This window comes from Strix aluco, chromosome 4 (genome assembly GCF_031877795.1).
Source record: "Strix aluco isolate bStrAlu1 chromosome 4, bStrAlu1.hap1, whole genome shotgun sequence".
NCBI lineage: Eukaryota > Metazoa > Chordata > Aves > Strigiformes > Strigidae > Strix > Strix aluco.
In genome coordinates this window covers 87,306,988-87,334,231 of record NC_133934.1, presented here as the reverse complement: position 1 = coordinate 87,334,231, position 27,244 = coordinate 87,306,988, and the positions used below count along the sequence as shown (strand labels likewise).

Genomic DNA, 27,244 nt, shown 5'->3' with positions numbered 1-27,244 from the left:
GCCAGGTATTAGAAATACTTATGTGAATTACTTTCATCACACCATTGCACTGCCAGTTTGTTCATTAGCTGTGGTCTATGCCTAATGCTTTGAAGAGCAAGATATAATGTACCTGTTAAATGGGAACGGAGAACGATGTGAGATCTGCATGCTTCTCTTGCTCAAAATATGTCTGGAAATTATTTAGTCCATGAGGGCTATTGTCAGATTGCCTTTATGCAGATATACCTTAAAGCATTCATTTTTGGTACTCCTTCCTCTCTTTCATCAGATGTTTCTATAATCAACACTGTCTTAAATGTGTTTCCCGCTTCTTACTTGAAATGTCAGTCCATTTGCGTGCTCATTTCTGACCCTGAGATAAAGGGGAGGTGTCTCAGTCAGGATGCTCCCTGCGTGGTGGGTTTGCTGACTTGGTCAGAGAGCCTGGACTTCTGTGAGTGACTTATGAGCTGTGGTTATGCAGTCAGTTCAAGCTAGCACAGGCCCATGCTTGTCATGGAGAGTGGTAGTCCCCCCATCTTCTCTGCTGCTGGAAATGTTTCTCCGTCTCTCTTGATAAGGTGCTAGCATTTGCGTGGCCACATAAACTAAATCAGGAGAGTCATCTGGTTAAAGTCTTTTCCCTCTCCACCCTGTTCCACTCTTCCCTCTCCTCTCTCTTCTGTCTCCTTTCCCTCTTCCCTTGTCTTGCCTTGCCATGACTTTCTTTATCCTTCCTTTTTCTGCCAGACCAGGTACCTGCTCTAGCTCACCATGTACCTGTGTGGGCTCTTATACCACAACAAGCGACATAGTGGGAGTAAGCGTTTAGTGGGCAGGACCATCCCATTCAGCACTGCCATGGATTTAGATTACATTAATGTGACTGTGTAATCACAGACAGAATTGTTATAGGACTAATGCTTTTTCATCCTTGATCTCTGTAGAAGAAGCAGAAATCTGTAGGAAGTGCTGTCGTTTGGGACAGGAATCAAGAGTTTCTTGCTTTTGAAACATGGGAGATCCAGGAGTTTCCAGGATACTGTGGAATATACATATTGATTTAGCCTCGACTTTTGTCAAACTGCAAAGGCAAGCCTAAAAGGAGGGTCCCTAGACTGACCTGGGATGATTGTGATGGTATGAGGGTGAGCAGCCATTTTAAATTGTGATAATTTGATGTATCCAATGTGCATTGACAGGCTCCTTCAGATTTCCAGCTTGAAAGGCAAAGTTGCCTCCTTCCAGGACGAGACAATGACAAAAGCATGTGTTGCACATGAGAATATTAAACAGCACCTAGAAGAATGGGTTGGAGCCTAATCATAGCTTTGAAGGATGACACTGAGGATCTTAACCTTCTCATTCCCTTTTATTGCTTCAGGATTATTTATTAAATTTGCTTTATTATATTTATTAAAAAGTTGCTGAGAAGAGGCAGTCCGAAGTGGAAGATAGCAACAGGGGACCCTTCTGAAAGCATCAAAAAACCCATGGCAAAACTGCAAGCCGAGAAGGCAGAAGCCCAGGGAAGAGCCTCAAGCTGCCTCCCCCTGAGCGGGAAGAGTGAGCTGTGAACAAGGGCAGCAGGGACTCAGAGTGGGCAGAGCCTGGAGTGACGGCACCCAACGCCCCTCATGTACAAGAGCATCCCCCAGGGAGCGTGAGCGACCAGGAGCGCAGCAACGGGACAGGGCAGGCGCATCCGAAGGGTGTGTGTGGGAGAGAAGCAAGTCAACAGCGGCCTGTCAGCTCTGCGCAGCCCCTGGACAAGCAGTGAGGCTTTGATGAAAAGCAGGCCTTGGGAGCAAGATAAGAAACTGCCGAGTTGTGCCGATGTGGCAGGAAAAAACATCAGACAGCTGCAACACTGAACTGTGGAAAAGTACTGAACTGTGGAAAGTTACCGCCACGTGAACAGCGCGTGAATGAGAAGTTGATTGGTCTGCATAGTGCGTGTTAGAGTGGTCTTGTGCTGATAGGAGAAAAGGTAGATAGCTGTTTAATTGCTGATTTGCTAATTATGAAGTAAGAGCTTTAACCAGAGCATAAATATATATTGTTGTAACAGTAAAGTGTCTTTCCTTTTGCGCTTGCTGGAGATTCTGTGCCTCAATACGCCACAGGTGTGGCGCAGCAATGGGACAAGCCAACAGGGTGTGGCGCGTCTGAAGGGTGCAGCCTGGCAACAGGATGTGGCGCGTTAGAAGGGCGGAACCTGGCAACGGGATGGGCCAACAGGGCGTGGCGTGTCTGAAGGGCACAGCCCAGCAACGGGACAGCCCAACAGGGCATGGCGAGTCTGAAGGGTGCAGCACGGCAACAGGACAGGCCACCAGGGTGTGGCGCGTCCAAAGGGCGCAGCCTGGCAACGGGACAGCCCAACAGGGTGTGGCATGTCCAAAGGGCGTGGCCCAGCAATGGAATGGGCCAACAGGGCATGGCGTGTCGGAAGGGTCTAGCCGGGCAATGGAATGGGCCAACAGGGCGTGGTGTGTCTGGAGGGCGTGGCCCGGCAACGGGACGAGCCAACAGGGCGTGGTGAGTCCAAAGGGTGCAGCCCAGCAATGGAATGGGCCAGCAGGGCGTGGCGCGTCCGAAGGCTGTGGCCCGGCAACAGGACAGGCCAACAGAGCGTGGCGCATCCGAAGGGTGCGGCCTGGCAATGGGACGTGGTGCGGCCGAAGGGCGCGGCCTGGCAACGGGATGGGCCAACAGGGCGTGGCGAGTCTGAAGGGCGCGGCCAGTCTGAAGGGCACAGCCCGGCAACGGGGCAGGCCAACAGGGCGTGGCGAGTCCGAAGGGTGCAGCCCGGCAATGGAATGGGCCAACAGAGCGTGGCGCGTCCGAAGGGCGCGGCCTGGCAAAGGGACTTGGTGCGTCCGAAGGGTGTGGCCTGGCAACTGGATGGGCCACCAGGGCGTGGCACATCCGAAGGGCGCGGCCAGTATGAAGGGTGTGGCACGGAAACGCCAAGAGGGGGTGGCACGTCCAAAGGGTGCAGCATGGCAATGGGATGTGGCGCGTCCAAAGGGCGTGGCCTGGCAATGGGACGGGACACCAGAGCGTGGCGCGTCTGAAGGGCGCGGCCTGGCAACGGGACAGGCCAACAGGGCACGGCGTGTCCGAAGGGTGTGGCCTGGCAACGAGATGGGCCACCAGGGCACGGTGAGTCCGAAGGGCGCGGCCCGGCAGCAGGGCAGCCCAACAGGGTGTGGCACGTCCAAAGGGTGTGGCCCAGCAATGGGACGGACCAACAGGGTGTGGCTTGTCCGAAGGGTACAGCCCAGCAATGGAATGGGCCAACAGGGCGTGGCACGTCCAAAGGGTGTGGCCTGGCAACGGGACAGGACACCAGGGCATGGTGTGTCCGAAGGGCATGGCCTGGCAATGGGACGGGACACCAGGGCGTGGCGCATCTGAAGGGTGCAGCATGGCAACGGGACAGGCCACCAGAGTGGGGCGTGTCCAAAGGGTGCGGCCCAGCAATGGGACAGGCCAACAGAGCGTGGTGCGTCTGAAGGGCGCAGCCTGGCAATGGGACGTGGTGTGTCCAAACGGCGCGGCCAGGCAATGGGACGGGCCACCAGGGTATGGCACGTCCGAAGGGCGCGGCCATTCTGAAGGGCGTGGCGTGGCAACGGGACAGGCTAACAGGGCGTGGCGCGTCTGAAGGGTGCAGCACGGCAATGGGACAGGCCACCAAAGTGTGGCGCATCCGAAGGGTGTGCCTCGGCAACAGGACAGGCCACCAGGGTGTGGCATGTCCAAAGGGCGCGGCCCAGCAACGAGACGGGCCACCAGGGCGTGGGGAGTCCGAAGGGCGCGGCCCGGCAACGGGACAGCCCAACAGGGCGTAGCATGTCTGAAGGGTGAAGCCCAGCAACGAGACGGGCCACCAGGGCGTGGCGAGTCCGAAGGGTGAAGCCCGGCAACAGGATGGGCCACCAGGGCACGGCCAGTCTGAAGGGCGTGGCCCGGCAACGGGACGGGCTAACAGGGTGTGGACTGTCCAAAGGGCGCGGCCCGGCAATGAGACGGGCCACCAGGGCGTGGCGAGTCCGAAGGGCGTGGCCCAGCAACGGGACAGGCCAACAGGGCGTGGCGTGAAGGTCCGAAGGGTGAAGCCCGGAAACGGGATGGGCCACCAGGGCGCAAGGGCATGGCCCAGCAACGGGACGGACCAACAGGGCGTGGTGCATCTGAAGGGTCCAGCCCGCCAATAGAATGGGCCAACAGGGCATGGCACGTCCAAAGGGTGTGGCCCGGCAACGGGACAGGCCGACAGAGCGTGACATGTCCGAAGGGTGCAGCCCAGCAATGGAATGGGTCAACAGGGCGTGGCACATCCAAAGGGTGCGGCCTGGCAACAGGATGGGCCAACAGGGCGTGGCGCGTCTGAAGGGTGCAGCACGGCAACAGGACAGCCCAACAGGGCGTGGCACATCTGAAGGGCACGGCCCGGCAACGGGACAGCCCAACAGGGCATGGCACGTCCGAAGGGCGTGGCCCAGCAACGGGACGAGCTAACAGGGCGTGGTGCATCTGAAGGGTCCAGCCCAGCAATGGAATGGGCCAACAGGGCATGGCACGTTCAAAGTGTGCAGCCCGGCAACGGGACAGGCCAACAGGGTGTGGCACGTCTGAAGGGTGCAGCACAGATATGGGACATGGCGCATCCGAAAGGCGTGGCCTGGCAACGGGACAGGCCACCAGAGTGTGGCGCATCCGAAGGGTGCAGCCCGGCAATGGAATGGGCCAACAGAGCGTGGCACATCCAAAGGGTGTGGCCCGGCAACGGGACAGGCCAACAGAGCATGGCATGTCCAAAGGGCGCGGCCTGGCAACGGGACAGGGTGTGTCGGAAGGGTGCGGCTTGGCAACAGGACAGGCCACCAGGGTGTGGCACGTCTGAAGGGCACAGCCAGTCTGAAGGGCGTGGCCTGGCAACAGGACAAACCAACAGGGCGTGGCATGTCCAAAGATTACAGGAGAACTCAACGGATGAATTTGTGGCTCTGAGGCTGGTGTTACTGTCAGGGCTTTGGATTTTTCCGTCACGGGTTGGTATACAGGATGCCAGACCTTTTGGCATCAGATGGGATGCACCTGTCCCAGAGCGGGAAAAGGATCTTGGGGCAGGAGTTAGCTGGGCTCATTGAGAGAGCTTTAAACCAGATTTGAAGGGGGAAGGGGACAAAGCTGGAACTCCCTGACATAAGCCCCAGGGTAGATTACCAATGTCTGTGGGCTGTTGTGCCAGTGATGACCCTCACCCTGCCATCTCAGTGAAGGCAAGGGATGGAGACATGCAGCACAACAAAGATGCAAGGATACTGATGGATCAGTAACCATGGTAACACCTGTGAAAGCTCAGGCCAGACTTAGGACCTCTAAATGCAAAAAGGTCCTGGGGACATCAGCCCATCTGAAGTGCATGTGTACCAATGCACACAGCATGGGTAACAAACAGGAGGAGCTTGAAGCCACAATGAAACAGGAAAATGATGATGTAGTGTCTATCACAGAAACATGGTGGGATGTTTCCCATCACTGGAGTGCACCAGTTGATGCCTACAAGCTCTTTAGGAGGGATAGACAAGGAAGGAGAGGCATGGGGTGGTGCTGTATGTTAGGGACTGTTATGATTGCTTCGAGCACAAGTATAGTGAAGACAAGGTGGAGTGTCTTTGTGTTACAATCAGGGGGAAGGCCAATAGGACAGATGTTGTAGTAGGAGTCTACTATAGGCCACCCAACCAGCACAGAGAGGTGGATGAAATATTGTGTAGACACTTAGAAGAAATCTCATGATCACTTGCCCTTGTTCTTGTGGGAAACTTTAACTTCCCAGCTATCTGCTGAAAATATAACACAGCAGAGTGGGACCAGTCCCGGAGATTCCTGGAATGGGTGGGAGATAACTTCCTGACACAGCTCGTGAGTGAACCGACCAGAGAAGGTGCCCTGCTGGACCTCCTCTTTGTGAACAGAGAAGGACTGGTGGAGGATGTGGCGGCTGGAGGCCAACTTGGGCACAGCGATCATGAAATAATAGAGTTCTCTATTCTTAGAGATGCCAGGAGAGGGGGAAGCAGAACTGCCATCCTGGAGTTCCAAAGAGCTGACTTTGTCTTGTTTAGGCACCTGCTTGACAGGATCCCTTGGGAGATGGTCCTGAAGGGTATAGGGGTCCAGGAAGGCTGGGCGCTCTTTAGGAAGGAAGTCTTAATGGCACAGGAGCAGCCTGTCCCCAGGTGCTGTAAGAGAAGCCAGTGCGAGAGAAGACCATCCTGGCTAAACAGGGAGCTTTGGCTGCAACTCAGGGAGAAAAGGAGAGTTTACGGCCTTTGGAAGAAGGGGCTAGCAACTCACAATGATTACAAAGATGCTGTGAGGCTGTGCAGGGCAGAAATCAGGAGGTCTAAAGCCCAACTAGAAATTAATCTGGCTTCAGCAGTCAAGGAGAACAAGAAATGTTTCTATACATATGTCAACAGCAAAAGAAAGACCAGGGAGAGCCTCCATCCTCTGCTAGACACAGGAGGAAACATGGCAACGAGTGATGAGGAAAAAGGCTGAGGTGCTTAATGCCTTCTTTGCCTCAGTCTTCAATAACAAGACTAGTTGTACTGAGGGAATCCAGCCTCCTCAGCCAGAAGACAGAGACTGGGAGAACGACTCCCCCCCCCCCCCATTCCAGGAGGAGATAGTCAGTGACCTACTGCATCACATAGACACACACAAGTCTATGGGACCAGATGGGATACACCCGAGGGTGCTGAAGTTGCTGGCTGGGGTGCTCGCCAAGCCGCTTTCCATCATTTCCCAGCAGTCCTGACTGACCGGGGAGGTCCCGACAGATTGGAAATCGGCCAATGTGACACCCATCTATAAGAAGGGTTGGAAGGATGGTCCAGGAAATTACAGGCCTGTCAGCTTGACTTCGGTGCCCAGGAAGCTGGTGGAGCAGCTCATCCTGAGTACCATCATACAACACGTGTGGGACAACCAGATGATCAGGCCCAGTCAGCATGGCTTTATGAAAGGCAGGTCCTGCTTGACAAACCTGATCTCCTTCTACGACAGGGTGACCTGCTTATTGGATGAGAGAAAGGCTGTGGATGTTGTTTACCTTGACTTCAGTAAGGCCTTTGACAGAGTTTCCCACAGCATTCTCCTGGCGAAACTGGCTGCTCGTGGCTTGGATGGGCACACGCTTTGCTGGGTAAAAAACTGGCTGGATGGTTGGTCCCAAAGAGTTGTGGTGAACAGAGTTAAATCCGGTTGGCGGCCAGTCACGAGTGGTGTCCCCCAGGGCTTGGTTTTGGGGCCACTCCTGTTTAACATCTTTATTGATGATCTGAATGAGGGGATCGAGTGCCCCCTCAGTAAGTTTGCAGATGACACCAAGTTGGGTGGGAGTGTTGATCTGCTCGAGGGTAGGGAGGCTCTGCAGAGAGATCTGGACAGGCTGGAGTGATAGGCTGAGGCCAGCTGGAGGAGTTTCAATAAGGCCAAATGCCAGGTGCTGCACTTGGGCCACAACAACCCCCAGCAGCGCTACAGGCTTGGGGAGGAGTGGCTGGAGAGCTGCCAGTCAGAGAGGGACCTGGGGGTGTTGATTGACAGCCAGCTGAACATGAGCCAGCAGTGTGCCCAGGTGGCCAAGAAGGCCAATGGTATCCTGGCTTGTATCAGCAATAGCGTGGCCAGCAGGGACAGGGAAGTGATCTTACCCCTGTACTCGGCACTGGTGAGGCCGCACCCTGACGCCTGGGTTCAGTTTTGGACTCCACACTGCAAAAAGGCCATTGAATGACTCGAACGTTTCCAGAGAAGGGCAACAAAGCTTGTGCAGGGTCTGGAGCACAGGTCTGATGGGGAGAGGCTGAGGGAACTGGGGTTGTTTAGTCTGGAGAAGAGGAGGCTGAGGGGAGACCTCATTGCCCTCTACAACTCCCTGAAAGGAGGCTGCAGAGAACTGGGGATGAGTCTCTTGAACCAAGTAACAAGCGACAGGACAAGAGGGAATGGCCTCAAGCTGCACCAGGGAAGGTTTAGACTGGTTATTAGGAAGTATTTCTTTCCAGAAGGGGTTGTTGGGCATTGGAATGGGCTGCCCAGGGCAGGGGTGGAGTCCCCATCCCTGGAGGGGTTTAAGAGTTGGGTTGACATAGTGCTGAGGGATATGGTGGAGTTGGGAACAGTCAGTGTTGGGTTAATGGTTGGACTAGATGATCTTCAAGGTCTTTTCCAACCTAGATGATTCTGTGATTCTTGATGATTCTGTGAAATTTTCAGTGCAGTGTCGGTACGTGTGGATATGTTGTCAAAGGCGTAATCAAGGAATGAGGAAAAATGAGGGGACTACCACAACAGTCATTAAGGAAAACTGTGAATAGTTACAGATTTTGCCCATGAAATGCAAAAACATTTCATGCCCCTAAACTGGAGCACCCAGGGTTACAGCGAAACTGTTGGATTAATTAAGAGCTCAGTGTGTTGAGGGTGTTTACATACCAGGATGATATGTATATACAGCTCAAAAGACTAGAACTATTTCCAGAGTGGAAGAGACATACAGGAGACGCTAGACTCAATTAAGAAGAGTAATACTTGGGCTGGCTGTCTTTCCTGATGAGCTCTGCTCTGTTGTAAGCAGCCTTCGAAAAGAGGCATTGTTCCTTATATATAGAACTTAAAAAGCTTCAGTGGTCTGGAGGGATCAGTTGGAATAGTACAATAGAGAACTATCTCACAGCAGCAGGGAGCTGGAATACATCAGCAAATGACTGTTTTCTCACTCTCTGAAATTACAAGCTGCCCACAGATTTTGGGAGAGATTGTTAAACTATCCCTAATAGAGTAGTTGCTTCTGTAGCTAGTCAGTTTGCTCACCTAATCATGATGAAGGTATGCAGAAATTAAATCCTCAGTTACATGTCTTAATTCTCAGCTAGCACACAGCATCATTGGTTTTTGCCTCAGAACTACCATTGCTACAAGAACTGTAGTGACATTGAGAAGTCTATCACTTGGGGTACTAATCCCCAAATACTTAAGTGGATTTTTAAAAAAGGAATATATCTAACCTACCTCACATCCTCTTGTTCCCCAATCATAACATTTATATTCTGTAATTGGAAACAAATACTTGAAATTCTACATAATGCTTAAATAACTAATTGACCTGACACTCTGGACTTCTTGTGTGCTTTGCCAAGCTATGCTTTTGAATAATTTACCAAATGAATGGTAATAAACCTTAAAATATTAATCAGGCTTTCTACAGAACATAAGTTGGAGGGTTTTATTTAGGTTGCAAGTGTGTTAATTTCTCAGACAATCAGTGTAACTCTGTCAACACGACCAAATCTGGTTTGTGACTCTGCTGTCTTTCATCTCAAAGAGGCTTTTTTTTTGCTGATGTAGTATATTACAGCATTCCAGCATTAATGTTGCTCTTGCTCCACTGGGATGGAGCCTGCTGTGTCTGAATATAAAGTGTTGAGTCTAATAATGTAAACATAAGAACACAAAACCAGCCATACCTGGCCAGACCAATAGCCCATATAGATCAATATCCTGACCTCAGCAGTGGTCACAAATAAGTGCTACTTAGGCCAAAAGACAAGGCCAGTGAGCTTGGAGGCAGTAGGTGACTGGACAACGTAAATGGCTTACAGCAATAAATTTCAAAAATTCTTTATCTAGAGAACTATGTTTGGTAGAGCAGCTGGGCATCTTTTAATGTGTTTTCCTATTAGGGAAAAAAATGTTTTAACTGTGATCCCAAATGTATTGATCATTGAAAACCTGTACAAATGGTAGTCTATCGGACTGTCCCCCTTTAAGTCTTGAATACTTGTATAGCTCCCATTTTACAGACAGACAGTACTCAACTTCTGTAGTTTGAAATACAGCTGGATGCTAAGAGCAGTTTTGGAGAAATTAGTGAATATTGACTGTTGGAAAAAAGTACCTTGCAATCCCAACCTCTCAGCAGTCTGGTTTTGTCTGAAAGTATTAAAGATAGATCCTCTTTCTGAATTTACTTTTCGTGTGAATTCCAAAGAACAACTACTGTGAGAGGAATGCTTGTATGCGTTTAGTTAAAAGGTAATGCTATCAAGTCTGACCAACCTTTTGTCTCCTCTTATCTTGTGAAATATTGAGAAGGGCACCTGTTTATTCTCTTTTTCAGCAAGACAAGTGATCTTCTGGGTGGAAAGCATCATAACCTCAAAAATTACTACTCTGTTTAGGAGGCTCAATCAACAATCCTTAGCAGGCATCTCCTAGGACTCTTAAAATTGAATGATACTGAAAAATGTTGAAAGCAATTCTGCTTTTATTTAGTTGGTTTATTATCCATGTCTTTTATGTATGTTCGCCTTTCACCTTTCATTTTTGGATAGTCAGATACATTGCCTGTGTTCTGTCCCCTGTCCATTCTTTCTCAGACCCCATAGGAACAGAGCTACAGCACCAACACGATACTGATTCTGAGCTTAAAACTTATCAAATTTTTTGTCTCTTTTCATACATGTAGCCTGAAACTCAGCTTCTCTATCAGTATGTGTATGAGGACATCAGGAAAGTTGGTGAGAGTTCGAAGTCTCAGTATTCTGTGGATGACAGCCCATTCTTGGCTGCCTAATACTAACTGAAACCATCATGATCTCATAGCTTTCAACTGCCCTGAAGATATGAGCAGCTGGCTCTGGCTGAAGTTAGATAAGACAGTAATGAAGCTATGGAGAAGAAGTGCTCAGATGGAAACACTCTTCCCCAATAACAATCACTCCCATTGAATGCAAGCCTTAGGGTCCTCTTAGCCTGTACTGCACAATCAATAGCTGTGGAGGTGAAAAATGTTAATTATCATTTGTGGCTGGCAAGGAGATTGTGCTGGATCCTATTAATGTAAAACTGGGCAGTGTGACTGATGTAGTTCTAAGATACAGGCTGGAACTATTGTAAGTGTTAATATATAGGAGTAATTCATCATGGAATAAAATGGAAAGACTGAAAAGGGCACAAATCTTTGAATATGCAAAAATTTGCAAGAGGGGGAGACTGATTAGCTGGACTGTATATCCATTAAATTGGGGATAAAAAGTTATTGTGATGGAAGAACCAGCTTTGAGGGAGATCAGTGGTGGAGCTGCTGAAGGATCAGTTCTGGGACCAATCCAATTTAGTTTTCCTTATCATATTGACATAAAAACAAAATTATGCTGATGAAATTACTGGTGTCCCAAAGCAGGGAGATACCATCAGATGATAAACTGGGATATGGTACAGAAAGAACCAAATTACCTTAAGGATCTGAGTCTGAGGAACAGGTTGATTTTTAATATTTCAAAGTATCAAGATCATGTATAGAATTAATAACTGGAAATTTTGTGACATGCTCGGAGTTCATGAATTGGAAATGATAAAGGGGGAGAAAGACGCAGGATACCTGTGAGTTGTCAGTGTAATAGAACCATAAAAAAAGTAAGTGCAATCTTAGGACTTGTATCAAGCAAGTGAAAGAAGAAATAAAGTACTAGCAGTAAAGTAAAAGGCATGACTGTGTAGACTTCTGAGCAAGCATGTTCAGGAGACAAGAATTAAAGCAGAACAGATGATGACAGGAATGGAGAGTTTATAATACAAAGGGGATTAACAGAGTTTGTCTGGTTTAGCCTCAGTAAGCCAAGGGTGAGAAGGCAGACGTTCTGGAAACCCACAGTGGAGCCTGGGGAAGGCAGACGTGAGAGAAGTCTTCCAGCTAAGGGACAGTGTTGGCTTTAGAGCAAATACAAGTTCACCAAGAAAAACTGATCTTCTTTCTAATTTCCAGACTTCTGACAATCAGAGCAGTGACATTCTGGGACAGCCTTTCAAATGGACTTGTGGAACAAGAAGCACAAATGATTTTATGATGGACTGTGATCAGTTTGGGAGAAGGCTGTATTATATGGTTCTTGCAATAACAGGCCTTTTTATCTCTCACCTGACATTAAAAGGTCCAACAAGTGTTTCCAGCAGCAGTGGAACCAATGAAACCTGGTTTCTTGGAGGTTTTTTTCTTGGGGTAGGACTCTCCTCTAGACCCTTTGATGTCTGAAGAGAGGCTACTTGCTGCCTATCCCCCAGTAGAGGCATTCCTGCATTTTTCTACCCGACTGCCTAGTTTCACAACACTAGTAAGAAATCGATACCCTCTCATAAATTTGGTTGAGACTGGCTAACAGGTTTTTGGAAGAGATGTGTAACAGTATGGAGACATCGATTCATTTCCTTTGAAAAACAGGCCAAAAAAACAAAGCTGTTGGGGGAATATCTTATGTTAGGGGTGATTCAGCTGGAAAGCTTAAGCATCATCAGACCCAATTTACTTTCCAGTAGAATAAACACCTCGCTGCTCTGATGGAGTCTCTGGTAATGGGAAATTGTGTAAGCAGCCTGCTGCTCCCCACTGGAGTCCTTGTTCTGTCAACCTGGTTTGCTCTTCAGATGCACAGGAAGAAGCAAACTATTCCGTAAGAAAGCTAAGCAACTTACTTTCTTGACAGAGGAGGAGTGGTACTGGTTGTTCTCTGGCTCACGCTTTATCTTCAGGGCTAAGAAACACAAAATCCAGGAAATACAAAGTGGAAGGAGGAGGAATTAATAAGTTACTGTACTTGACTCGAGTTACTACTTACAAGCAAAGGCTCATGAATGAAGCTGCCCAGAGGCTGGCTGCATTTTCATTCTGAATGAAAAGTAAGTCCTTTAAAAAACTGATTTTTGGGTTTGTCTTCTTTACAAATAACTGGTTGCAATTTATTTTCATGTTGTCCTAGCCTAAATTCCAGAAAGAGGCTGGCTGTCATTATTTGTGCTTTTAAATGAAGCCTCTGTGTTCTTCAAATCTCATGGACTTTACACCAAGGGAAGCAGATGGAGAAAACATTACTTCAAAAGCACTGACATCCAGCACAGACAATGAAATGTTGAATCCTGAAGACATTTGCATTTGTGCCTTTTCAGTTTGCTGTCCAACCTGTCTTCCTGCCTCCTTATCCCCTTGGCGAACGCTCTTAACCATAAACTCATAAATGTATGACAGCTGGAAGTCTTGTTTAGTCAGGTCTTTATGATCTGGGAATGCAACAGATCACCTGTACGCTGCATAGGCAATGACACCGTGCACACAGCACATGGAAATGCTGTATGCGTGACAACCAGTGTAACTTCTGGTACTGGTTGTGAGTTAAAGCAAAAGAATTATTTCTACTCACACAGCAAAGGTGCTACGTGGATGGAGATGATATGCATGTCTTGGACTGCAGTTTCAAAGCCTCTATCCATAAGACCTGTTCCTGCTCCCAGTACAGTTGTGGTAGAAACTCCACTGACTTCATTGCTGTAGGAGTAAGGAATAACAGCTTCTTTCTGAGGAAAATAAATATTATTAGTAAATTTGGACTCAAACCAGTATAACTAGATATTATTAATGTTTAATTCTGCACGTCCTGTTTACACAGTAGTCCAAACAATTTTGAGATGCTAAGCAGCAGCAACAAGAAGCCTTTTAATTATTCTTTTCTGTCATTCACTTAGAATCATGTTGCAGCGCAACAGTCTAGTCGTGGAAGACCTTCTAGGAGATACTAAAAAATACTTTACAGAGAGAACAGACTACACTGATTGTAGTTGGTGTCAGAGTCTGATGCTGTCTGAATGCCTCGACCTAAGGCCTCCTCAAGCTCCTTGGTTCTAGTACCTTTAATAACAGCTCCAACTCTTGAATCAGCTTTGTATCCACTTTCCATCCTTGCATATCAGCTCCCCCCGAAATGTGTTTTAATCAAAGCCTCTTCTCAAAAAAAAAAAAAAAAAAAAAAGTTGGTCATTTTTCTTTCAAAGATAATTGCCTACATGTAGGCTGTAAAATGTCACATTACCATACAAAGACCCTTTAAGAAAACACTGAGCCCTGTTAGAAGCACATTCTGTTAAGGAATTCAGCTGTCTTGTGTATTTAATAACATTTAAACCTAGTCCTGGATGTCTGAAAATGCTTTAGCAGTGCCCAATTTATAAACCCTGTCTTGAGATGGAAACAGAACACCCTTGTCAGGAGTACTTTGTCCCTGCTTTGCAGCTGAGAAACCTGAGATATGGTGAAGTTAAATGGCTTGGTCAAAGTGCTGTGGCAGCGCTGGGTAGACAGATTTGGGATCCTGCCTGCAAATTCTGTGGTCTTATTGAAAAGACATTCCTTCCCACTGATTTCTCAGCATTCCTCTGTCTTTCTAGAAGGACTCTGCATGGAAATAAACTATTCTTTTCAAATTCATTCATTCCTGCCACTGGGCACTACCCGCTGCCAGAACCTTACTGGTCACATAATTATCCCCACAACTGCCAGCAGTGTGTTGCAGAGGATTATGCAGCAGGAGCAGATGAACTGCTAAACAGATCCTGTTTTCCTATAGATGGTATCAGAAGGGAAGAAGGACTGGGAGTAAAACAAGGGAATATCATGGAAAGAGGCACAGCTGCTCCTGAGCTCAAATGTCTTTTGCTGGTTTTGAGTTGATGATTGCAATGCTGTAGATGCAGCTAAGAATTGGAATTAACTCTCCAGAGCTGTAAATGCACATTAATTAGAGCTCCTTTGCAATAAAATGGTATCTCCTCATCCATTTTAAAACTGGATGAGTCAAACCCCAGAAAAAGGAATGAAGAAAATAATCCCTTCTTTGGCAGACATACAGGGAGGATGTTAATTAATAGGGCTTGTAATTTTTATGATTCTTTGACAGTGTCCTTCAAACCCCTGCAGGATTAATCAGTAAAAGACCTGTAGTCCTACTGCTTGGGAGTCTTACAGAATACTTTTACCGGGTATGCAGTAACCAGGAGGAAATGTCCAGATGTGAATATTTCATCAGCAAGAATTGAATACTGCACTCTTGGTTTTGAATCTGTCTCTGAGTTTTCAATCTAAGGTCAATATTTTTCAAGTCAGAAACTTAATGTAAGCGATCTACATTCATAGTTTGAGAAGTCTGCTGCATGGAAGTCTTGCTACTTTTATGTAGAAGCCCTTCACATAGATTTAAAGACCAACACCAGGTGCCTAGGTTTTGTTATTATTGGCACAAATAATTTGTTCCCCACAATCCACTCAGATTAATGATGACATTACTTCAATAATTGTCATTTGGCCAGATTTAGGGTTGGAGAAATAACCTGTTACCCTGGCTCAGACAACTAAAGGGCATTAGTGGCCTCCAGGCATTAGGGTCTTACCCTCTCAAAGATGTCTCTCCTTAAATGAATAAACAACCCACCAGGAATACTAGGACCCCATGTGCTGTGTGAGCTCCCCTTTAATAAGCTTCTAAGGATATGTACATACTCCTCAACAGACTGTGACACAGAGATCCCTAGTTCATAACAACATCTGTACTAACTCTGGAACTGGAAGTGATATGAGTCTGTGCCCCACCTAATAACAATTGCTAAGTTAAAAAAAAAAAAAAAAAAACCAAACTGTGAGGCTCCCCAGCCCCAGAGAGACCTCTCTGCAAACATATGAAGAAAACTTTCTTTTCTAGACATGTGCCAGAGCTCTGTCTTGTGGGGCAAGTGGTGTGGAGTGACCCAGGAGGAGCTGTGGAAGGAAGATGGAAATTTCTCAAATCACGTGTGCACCTGTGTGTGAAAGGGGGAAGAAGTGAAGTCTCTTTGTCCATTGGATGTACCTCAGCCAAGATATGTCTACGCTGCCCTCAAACTAGTGACATGTTGAGAGTTGCATTCTAGCTAGGTTTAAACTGCCTCATTTTGCCATTGGTGCAGTGCAGCAGAAAGCCTAGCAGAAGCTCATTTCCTTTAGCTCCTTAGCTTGGTTTCGCTCCCATTCTGACCTCCATTCTGTGAGATCAATATTGCATGCTGTACCCAGCATAGCTAATTTTAAATGTGGATGTATCTCTGTGCTATACAGTAGTCAGTGGGGTGGCTGTATACTCAGCATGGCAAGAATACCTTCCTGTTGTCATTCATCGTGCTCAAATCTCTCTATGAGAACAGAATCTGCCACAAACAGGAGGCAGCCAGAGCTCTGTTGTGGTTCATTAGGAACAATGAGCCCTGTCATGCCCACACCCCATCTGATGTGTTGCTGTTGTATTTTTGTTGTTTCCTGGTTTATTTCCTCCCCACTGCTTCCCCTCTCTTTGCTGTACCTGGTGTGGCGTACAGCTGAAGACTCTGGCGCACGGGGTCAGTACTGTAAGATGCCCAGCACAGTCTGGGGCATGATCAGATACTGTGCTTGAGCTAACCCCTTCTTATGGTAAGAAGCTCTTCTTTTGATCCCTGTTTGTTTGATCCCAGCAGCCTGAAGGTTGATCTAGGTAAGAAATCTTTCCACTGGGAAATACTGTATTTCAAAAGTGCATCACACCTGAAAATGAAGGGCTAGTTTTTCAGTCCCCAACAAGATCCCTTTGAACAAGAGCAGTGACATGGAAGTGCTCTCCACCGCCAGCTGTGGTTCCTGTGCCATCGTTACTTGAACAAGTACAATAGACTTAATTTCCGATTGCTGCCTTTGGCTTGAGGAATATATTGAAGACAGTAGTGGGGGGAGCTAGAACACAATGTGGTCTAGCAGTCCTGGGTTAGAAGAATGGTTTAGAAGGAATCTGTGGAGAAGAGTGCCCTGAACCTTTTAGAACAGGAGCTGACCCCACTCACTCTGGGGCTAAAAACTAGCGAGGACATTACTTGCCTTTGATTCCCCTGCCAAAGTGAAAGCTCATGGACTCAGCCAGAGCCTTTAATTTCAGAACCAGATCCTATTTTGTGCAGGTTAGCACCTGCAGAGTCAATAGTTTGGCTAAAATGGCAGAGACTCTCATTGCCTGTACTTGGCTATAAATGTATCATCAACTAGAGTCAGGTTATTTCGTAAATGGTATTTTCCTATTATGGGATTTAAAGGGCCTAGTGCGTGGAAGTGATTGTTTAAAAAATGATTCTGATAGGGGATAGTTTGTTGGTTTATATGCTTTAAAAATATCAGGTTGAATGAAAACAGGCATCTGCTGCCAATGAAACAAACCCACAAACCTCTTCCTCAGATCTCTTTCTCTCTAATAGAAGCCAGTGTATTCTTCTGTGTACAGCATTTCTGCAGTGAGATAATTCCTAGTTGCTTTTTCTTTCTTTGGATCTGCACTGAGAGCCGAGATGAAGTTATCTGACTAAGTTGTACTAAAAGAAAGCGAAAATCCCTCAAAGGTGATGGTAAAGACAAAGGAGATAGGGTCTTTCCTCATAAAGGATTGCACTTATTCTCAAAATGTTGTGCTAGTGTCTTCTACAAACTAGATTCAGCAATGAATGGAAATAACATCCTGAAGAGAACAGTACTTTCTGAAACAGTCTATCTGTTGCATTGCTGTCAGGGAGCTGCAAAAAAGTACAGGTTTTTGTTACAGTAAATGCTAGAGTAGGTTTTGCCTTGACATAGGGTTTAAATGAACATGGAAATCTTGGTCTCACTTTACAGCTGGAGATCATTCAGACATACGTGAAGATGAATGCAGATAAAATCACTTTTTGCATGACAGTACCAGCCATTTAAAGACTCCAAAAATGTGGTGGTGTGGAAAGTTATTGTCTGAGAACTTCCCTCTTCTCTACCTTTTCTCAGACTGACGGACAGCATATACACTAATATTTTACTTTGCAAGAATTAGTGCTTTTAAAAAAATAAAGCAGATGGCAACATCCACTGTATTTATGAAGCACAATTTGCAAAGAAAGCAGCTCCCAGTATGTGGTATCACATACACATTCAAGTGGAGGATCCTTAGAGTATAACAGAAGGAGCAGTCACATACATCACTCATTAAGTACAAAAGCACTTTTTCAATAAGCCCAATGAAAGCTTAGAAGTTGCTTTCCAAACTACTATGTGAGATCAAAATATTCTGTATGCCAATAGCTTGACGTAAATCAGAATTTCCCTCTGTCCTGTCCTGTCTCCCAGCTGTTCTGACAGCTTAGCAGTTAAGGCTCATATCTAAATGGTGTTTATATGACATAAAATAGAAATAACAAAATTTATTTTGCTAGAAATAACAAATCTAGGACTCCAATAGAAAATCTGAAAGAAACACCTGATGGAAAAAGAGGTTTTCAGCTAAATAGATTTGCTAAGGGTTTCTTATTGCAGACAGCTTTCATTGAGGGGAAAAAAGCAAACTGATGAACATTTTTTTAAGCAATAAAATGGATTTAGAAAGTTATTTTCAGTCCCTGGATTTGTCTGTCAAACTTGATGGTACCTGCACTATGGAAAAGAGCAAGAAGGGAGGTCACCATGCCTCATGGAAGGTGCTGGCTGATGAAGAGCTCAGCATCCAGGGGAGACTGTGAGCATGAAGCATGTGCTAGTTTAGGGAGTTGTGGTTTGATATTGTGCTGAGACAAAGCAAAATACTCTGCTTCAGCTTCATGATTTTGAACCTAAGATTTCACTTTGGGAACACTGAAATATTTAATATTTTCATCTTTAAGGGAAAAGAAGCAGGAATGTTCTTAGTCTGGCAATTCTAAAAGTCCCAGTTCTCCATGAAAAAAAAAAAAACACCAAACCCCAGTATGTTTGTAGAAAATTATCCAAAGACGAAAAGACATTTTGTCCAGCCCTTATTCCAGTAGGAGACTGTTATGTTAGCTTGTGTTCAAGTGAGTAAGAGATGAACTAAAGGTCTTTCAACCTCTAGAAAGTGTTTCTGCAACTTGGACAAAAGTACTATGGGGAAACCTCTAGAACTAATAGGCAGGTCTTAGAAAAAAGTCTGGCAACTTTGTATTCCACTGCTCCCCTCCCCCCCTCCCCCCCTCCCCCCCAAAAAAAGGTAAAAAGAAAAAAGGAGCCCTGTAATCAAGTTTTGTCTGCATGGGATGAAATCTTGTAGACACTGATGGAGCGCCAGCATAGTAACCCAAACCCAGTGGGGCTGTTTTTCTCAGAACAAAGCTTCTTTCAGAGAGCTATTATTTCTGTTTGAGAATATTGTGCTCTGGCAATGAAATCTTCATGTGTTTTATGCGTTCTGCTGTTTGTCAGTGAAAGTGCTTTATCACACATTTGTCACCCTGCAGGACTCAGGCCCAGCTCTTCTCTAAGTGGCTAATGCTATCACCTTTCAGTCTGTGACTGACAAACTCACAATCCTGTATTACTGTCAGTGTTGTGGGTATGCTGAAGCATTAAAAGCTCTTTCTTGTTCCATCAAAGGAAGAATTAACCTTTTGATCTACTTTGCAGCATTCTGAACCCTGGGTTGTTTGTTTCATGTTAATGAAATTCAATCTTTGTGCAACAGCAGAGGCCTCTTAAGTCTTACAATTCTTCAGCAGAGGCTGGGAATGGAAACCCGATCTTGCAAATACGGGCTGGAGCCTTGTTGTCAAGGTCATTCAGCCTTTCCTGAACAGAAAGAAAGTGCAGGAAAAAGAACATAAAATGTTTTATATTTTATTTTTGACCATTTATTGGATAGAAGGGATTTTTCACCCTCATCTGTAACATTAGGTCTATAGCAGTCCTATAAACAGCAATTGTCTCGAAGCAGTCCTGTGAAAAGATCTTCTATTCTTAACTGCTTTGGAGAATAGCTGGGAGGTCTGTGCTGAATTAATTGTATTAGAGAATTAGAGATTATTCTAGATATTTCTAAGCTGCATATGAATTTATATTGTATATCAAGAACGTGTGTAGAATAGGATTACTAGTAGCTTTCTTGAAGGATACTGATGGATAGCCCTTAGTCCAAGAGTTGAGGATGACACGGTGGAAGAGTGATAATGACACTAGATTCCTTCACTGATCATTAAAATAGTGGAGCTGGGCAAGAAAGATGCTGGCAAACTCAAGTTGGTAGTGCAGATTTGTTTTCCAAAGCACAGTTTGCAGTGTTATGCCATGTAATGTGACGTATGAGAGGAAAAGACACTGGTTTGCTGTTTACAGCAATTTTCCATAGCCATTTTACTTGTTCAGATCCCTTGCATGGGAGACATGCAATTTCCATGACGTCAGAGTATGTGTCTCATTTTGTCTCATTGCTTGAAGCAGATCAGGTCTGTGCTTAGGTGGGGAATGCACTACGCTTGTGGGACAGAGATCTCATAAACCTTTTGATTCCTTTTTTATTTTTGATAGGCTGTACAGTAGGCAACTTGCAGTTTATGCACTCATAAATCCTTGTGCTTGTAATAAAACTATTGATATGAAGCTTTCACAAGATATGGTTCAGATAATCCCAGAAGAATTTGGAAGCTTTTTTGGATCTTCCTTTGGCTGTCAGAGTGGTGCAGACAGGTGGCTTGGTGTGCATGCGTGTGAGAGGGAGTGAGAGAGAGAGGGACAGAGTTTTTAATATGATTCTAGGTATCACCCAGTTCTAGACAGGCTGGCAATGCTGAGAGATTAGCTTTCATCCCAGTATATTGGCGCTTGCAGTTCAGGCTCTAAGCACAAATAGGGAGGCACAGCAGACAACAAAATTCTTTGAATAGCAGCAAGACAAAAATAGGATTGTTTCTGTGTCTACATGAACAAGCAGCAAGACTCAGTCTCTGCCTTACAATTTAGAATGTAATAAATTGCACGAAGTTGGGTATGACTGTCATGTTACCCCTTGTGTACAGACAGAAATTGAGGCCACAAAGAGGGGAAGTGACTTGCTCAAGATGATACAGCAGTTCTGCAGCAGAGACTGGGAATGGAAACCTGATCTCACAAATATGGTTTGGAGTCTTAATGTCAAGGTCATTTGGCTTCATATGAACAGAAAGAACTGCAGAAAAGAGAATATATTCTATTTCCCATTTAATTTTGAACTGTTTATTGGACAGAACTACATTTTTTGCCTTACCATTAATAGTGCTCCTTAGGCAGTGCTTTGAAGCACAAAATATTTCAAGACATGGAAACTGTCTGGAATTGATAAATATTTTGTTGCCTAGTCCCACACCATATCATAATTTTTTTCTTCTTCTTGGTTTCTTTCAGTGTGAAAAGAGACATTTAAAAGCTGGTATCGATGCTTCATTTGTAGACTGTAAAAGCAGGAGATATTTGGAAGGTTACATCGATACTGTGTGGGATTGTGTTATTCCCAGTGCAGTTCATTCTTGTATAGAAAACTAAACTCCAAATGTGCAGAGGATACCAATTCCTTGTTTCACTGATGGCATGATTTTGCAGCCATACTAATACCATGGCATTTAGCCTGCAAGGACCAGAGCTGCAGAGCAGAGGTGTCTCACTTGTTTTAATTTCTCTCCATGCCTCTGAAAAGCAAATTCACAGGTAGAGAGGCTGGACATGAAGCAAATTCACAGGTAGAGAGGCTGGACATGGTACAAAGGGCTTCCACTCATCTCTGCTCTCATTCCAACCCAGGTCTGGACATCTGCCTCCTGACTCAAACAAGGCAAGATCACAGCCGGGAAAGGTTAGTTCTAAAGTGAGAATTTCAATAAAAATTAGCAAAAGTTTCTGTCAAATGTGCTTTCTAATGACAGAAATTAGAGTCCTCTTTCTCCTGGCATGTGTCTAGGTTTTTGGCCAGGCTGTGTTTGCTTCCTTATTTTCATCTAACATCTCCATTTCTTAAATAATTACAGAATTTTTACTGACTTGACTTGCACTAACTACTTTGACAGCATATATACAGCTGCAATTTGCATATGCAAACTTCAGAATTAATAAAGATGTTGTGCCTCTGAACAGTTTCGCCCATGTGATAACGCAGTCCTAAATTAATCTGAGTGGCCAAGGTGCTGAAGGAAGGAAGTTGGTTTTGATCTGCCCCACTAAACTCATTTTTTTTGCATTTCTTTCCATATTAACTGTCTATTGGTCCTCTGTAAATTGAAGTGCTTGAGCAGGAAAAAGAAACAGAGGAACCAAGAAAAGAATGCTTTAGTTGAGAAATTAAACTGTTTTCAAAATCAAAAGTATATATTTTAGGCATTTGCAGTATAACATTTCAATTGTAGTTACTGTGGCAGCCATTAAGACAACTTTCTACATGATTAAGAATACCTAACTGTATATTGAGTGTAGCTGGCCTCTGTTTTCAAATTATATGAATACCACCATGACTTGGTATGAATATTTAACTAGTTCTATTAGCTTTCGGAGATGTTTATTGTGGAGCTGACTGTTTGCTAGTGTGGAGGAGGTGAAAATGCTTTGGAAAGATAAGCAGTATAGAAGATTAGAGCCGGAGGACTATCCAATTTGATTATATTTCCCTTGGAATGTTCTTTGTTTCTTTTTATTTCACAAGATTATACTATGTGTATCAAAGCTTCTCCATAAGCTTAGTACTTCTACTGTGTCATCTTTTCTTTGCAAGGTACACCACCACTTTTGTCCATTTTGGAGAGTTTGCCCGGCACTATTCTCACAGAATATGTCAAGTCTTCCATTATTAGATACTGTACAAATATTTTTTTCCAGCAATATATAGTGAGAGGTGTTGCCTAGCTCCATGGTTTTAAGATTGCTTTTTTTTCCCCACAAAGAGCAACAACAAGAGTAGCTTCCTCATGACTATCTTAAATCTTCTGAATGGACCGAATCCCAATACACATGTCTATAAGTCCTCTTCAAGTTCTGTCTCTAGCAATTTTTTATTGCTTTCAAGATGGATTTTCAAAATATTTTTACCATCTAGTACTCCCATATTGTATCTATGAAGGAAAAACAGACTGCTTTGCATTTCATATAGACATCTGGGGCAATATTATGTATTTTGTGAGATAACGATGAAGAAATACACATTCTGTAAACTAGATAGTACTGAATCCTGTGTGACAGTTAGTTTGGGAGCAAGTATTTATCATCTGCATGATCTCATCTCAGTCTTTTGCTGTTATTTCATATTTACAGTCTAGACTAAATAACTTAATAGTTTTTATGCAGTTTCTCTTTTAAAAACAGCTATGAATCATATATTCTAGACATAATCTTGATCATGGAAACTTCAGCTTTTGCATTATACTTTCTAATGAAGCTAGTCTAGTTTGGTTTTTGTCTGGAAATATTATAAATAAAGTAAGTAAACAGTATACATTTATTTGAACGTCCCCCTTTCTCCTTCCCGTGCCTTTCACCTCCTTCCTGGTAAGAAATCATCTATTTACTACAGTTTCTTTCACTGAGGATATGAAAGTATTTTTATTTTCTTTCTGATTAAGATACATTTCTGAGATCTGATCTATTTTTTTTTTTTTTTTTTTTTACTCACTAGCTTGTCTCTTCTGTGACCAATTAGTAAATACAGTTTTAATTACCAGGTGATATTTCACGGGTGCCAGAATTTTGGAGAAAAAGTCTTGTAATTGCTATAATGAGAATTAGTTTGCCATTTTATGATCCAGTCGTAATTGCCTCTTAATGCCTCATCCCACAGAGGATCTCATACACACGACCCTAACATATTGTTTGAAATATGCTACCACTGGGTCTTCCATCCTATCCCCTCTCCTTTTATGTGTTCTAGGTTACTGTGTTTTATTCTTGGCCATTGGAATCTTTCTGAAAAATTTATTTTTACTTTTTGGCTTGGTTTGTTTGTTTTGACCAGAGAGGGACAAGAAGTTAATTTTAAAGTTTCTGGATTTTATCAGATAATTCCACCTGCTTGAGCTACCAGATAGGGTTCTAATAAATGGTTTAATATTTCATTTAAGTTATTTTTCACTATAAACAGTGAACTGCTGCTTAAATATTTAATTTTATTATCTACTACATTCAGCAAGTGTTCACTTTTTTAAAAAGTGTTTCATGGAGCCAAGATTAGAGTACTGTAATATACATCTGCTGAGGGTTTTTTGCTCAACTATTAATTACAACTTTTTAAGAATGATTTCTGTGCTCATTGTGCTTATTTCATAATTTTATTCAGTATCTCTGAATTTTAATGATAATGGATTGGTAACCAAATCAAACCATGGAGATAATAAGTCTCATTTTTATCTTCTTCTCCCATACAAAGATTTTTGTTTAGTTTTTCAGCTTTTTTCCCATCCAGGATAAGCCAGAGGATTTTTCTAGATAATTTTGATCGTCATTTGAAAATGCCTCCCAAAATAATTTTCCAAAATATGAAGCACTTAGCATTGATAGCTAAAGTGTTAAAGTTTTCTTCTTCATACTCTAGGTCCTCAGACAGCATCCCTCCCCCGGCCAGAGAAACAAAATGGGACAACATCAAGAAAAGTAATGTAAAATATTAGTATATGTGAGGTTAAAATTAAGCCCTTCTGTTTACCTGAGAAATTACTGAGCTTTCTTGCACACAGACGATGAAATAATTTTTGTGAATCGTTATGTATGATACAGTGGTGAAGCTTTATTTAAGTAGAATTTGTGAGCACCGACAGGGAAAGAAAAGTGTTTATGAACAGGAAACACTCGAGTTCATTGTTATGTAGTATTTTGAAACAAATACCTGGTTAATCACAGTTGACAAAGACCATCAAAAGTATCCAGAAGGCTGAAGTGAAAATATTTAACATTAATCAGTAATCACTGTCATGATAATTAAACATGATTCTGTCTTCCAGTGACAGTTAAATGGATATGTGGCAAAAGCTATCCATGATTTTCTTTGTATTATCTTCTCTGTGCCTCTTTAGGATAGCTCATATGAATGAAGAATTTGCTTTTCTTAACTAAATATGATTTCAAATGAAAAGTGCAAGCTGCTGTGGGCTTGTCAGTCAGTTACTGTCAGATTTCTTTGGGAAGTTCAAGTATGAAGCACATGAAGCTGCTAGTAAAGACCAAATCTGGGTAATTGGTTTGGGTAAACCAGCAGAGTTCATTTGACTTCAGTTAAAAATCTTTCTGACTAGGTCTGATTCTCAGCAATGCCCTTGTATTTACATATTTAAAAACTGGGAGTTGCAGAATCCTACCTTATCATGAGAGTAGCATTTTTTCCCTGTTAAATGCAAAGCAGTGGGGAATTAGGTCCCAGCTGCTAGTCAAATTTGGAAAATGGGAACAGCAGTGGGAGACAGCTTTTAAATATATTACAAAGTAAAATAACTATAATGCACTCTTATTTTTCATCACCTTCCTTGTATGTGTGAATAGTCACACTGAGGCACAACTATATTTAATCCTTGTTTAAGTCAGCTTCTGTCAACATAAGCTGTAGGACAGGGCCAAGACAGTAAAACCTCACCCAGGAGCGGAAGCGATTGTAGCATGAATTACATCAACTCCCTGCCTTTCGGGGCACAAAACCAAGACCAGTGCTGCAGTGCCTGGGAGCTGACCAGAGCCAGGGCTTGGGCAACCCAGGAGGGCATTTTCCAGTGGTCTTTCAGTTCATAAGATGATGCCCTCTCCCAGTAGAAAATCAGGTAACAAAGCAACCTCTCACTCTTGTGAGGGCAAAACCCTGCGAAGGACCAAGGGCACTGTTGACAGTAGGAAGTATGACTCATATTTTGGCTTCAGTAAACTGTAATACCAACAGGGTGGCTCTGGAGTTGTATTACTGCTGTTCCTACCACAGCAAAGACAGTGTCAGGAACTGTCAGTCCACCTAGGTCTTCGTAATATTTTCATCCTTGTACACTGGTAAATGTAACAGAGATGTTATAAACTAAAAGTCAATTAATGACCCAAATCAGTAAACGATAAATTATGTTGATATGGAAGCAGTGTAATAGATTGTCAATCTGATGTACAGTTATTATGAGATATATAATGAATAATTGACTTAAATGTGGCTTTGTTCTTCATGTTCTCCTACATGAAATGGCATTGAAAACAATTACCTGGAGAATGAGAAATTAGCAAAAAGAAAATTTCATAGGTCTGAGAGAGGTATTTGAATTGCTGGTCTGATGCTGCTGCATTTATACAGAGCCTCTCACATATCCTGACTGATGTCATTGTGACATCAAAGTGAAACTTTATACAATGCTATTTTAAATGTTGTAAAGTCCCAAACTAGTAGTGCACTAGCTGAGAATAAAACCTCAGAACATCTAGGACATCCAGTCATTTTTTCCCACAGATTTCCTGTGGAAAAGATCCCTTCAGCCCTGATTGTGACTCCCTTTCTAGTTTCCTCTTTTCATAGTGAGGATAATGTTTTCCCTAGCCTACCATGAGTTGGCAAAAATGTTACTCAGTGTATTAACATAGTTTTGAGGACACAGAACAGTGAATGTTATTGTGCTAATATTACTTTGTATCATCTTACTCCCTTATTTTTCAGATTGGTGAGTTTGTCTATTGCAAGACTCTCCCAAAATGGAATGTCTCTGTGCCCTTATGCAATTCCACCATTGTTTCTGTAAAGGTCATTACATTAAAGAGAAGCTGCAGTGATCTTTATGAAGGCAAGAGAACCTGCCTAAAAATGCTAAAAGAGCAGTCAGACACACAGCCTTTGGTAACTCTGTCATCCAGCGAATGAGTTCCTTGACCTCTTGGGATTACTTCACTATATTTTTGCGTTGGACTGAGGCTTGGTTTAAGCCACAAACTAGTTTTGTCAGCATAGTTACTCAAAATGTAGAAAAATTCAGAGAGACATATCCCAGTCAAAGAAGCTTCATAGTGATACACTTCTCTGTAATGGACAAGGATGTCAGTTCTACTCAGCTGCTGCTAAGGCTGCTGACATTGTGGTTGTCTTCCCTGAAAGCAGCCCAACATTTAAAACCACTGAGTGCCTCTAATCCTTGTTTGTATGGCCCTCCAGATGGACCAGGATTCTGCAGGACTGAGTATCTCTGGTCTGCCCTGTGAGGCTGCTGTGAAACCTAGGACCCTGACCCATGGCTTCTGGCTTTTCAGACTATGCCAAGCTCTGGCACAGCTTGATGCTTCCATACCTATGAATCTGGGAGCACTGAGGCCACTTGAAAACCTCCAGGAGTCCAGACATTGATTGGTGCACATCCGTAGAGCCTAAAGTACATACAAGCAACTATTCTGGGACCAATGAGTGATAATTTTTCAATTTAAATGTTGTTTTGTAAAGAAAATTCTGCCTTGCTCAAGGGACAGTCAGTCAGAATGCCTGAGTTATCCCACGTTGGAGATAGTGTCTAGAATTCAGATATATCTGGAGCTTGTTTGCTTTCCTGACATCCCACATTGACCAGGCATTAAGGGGCAGGAAGATAGATACAAGCAGGC

General features: G+C 44.1%; 1 protein-coding gene and 1 long non-coding RNA gene across 3 annotated transcripts in view; one reads left to right on the top strand and one right to left on the bottom strand.

Moving 5' to 3' along the window:
• C1QTNF4 (C1q and TNF related 4) overlaps positions 1-13,390 on the bottom strand; it is an 80,325-nt gene extending 66,935 nt beyond the window's left edge. The window contains exons 1-2 of one of the 2 annotated variants that reach the window (XM_074823944.1): positions 13,263-13,390; positions 12,541-12,599 (exon numbers count right to left, since the gene is read on the bottom strand). The gene's annotated coding sequence lies outside the window, so the exon portion shown is untranslated. The remainder of the gene's footprint in view (positions 1-12,540; positions 12,600-13,262) is intronic. The other variant, XM_074823942.1, reaches the window with a different exon arrangement.
• LOC141923227 (uncharacterized) overlaps positions 1-27,244 on the top strand; it is a 51,570-nt gene that overhangs the window by 11,906 nt on the left and 12,420 nt on the right. The gene's annotated exons all lie outside the window — the stretch shown is intronic.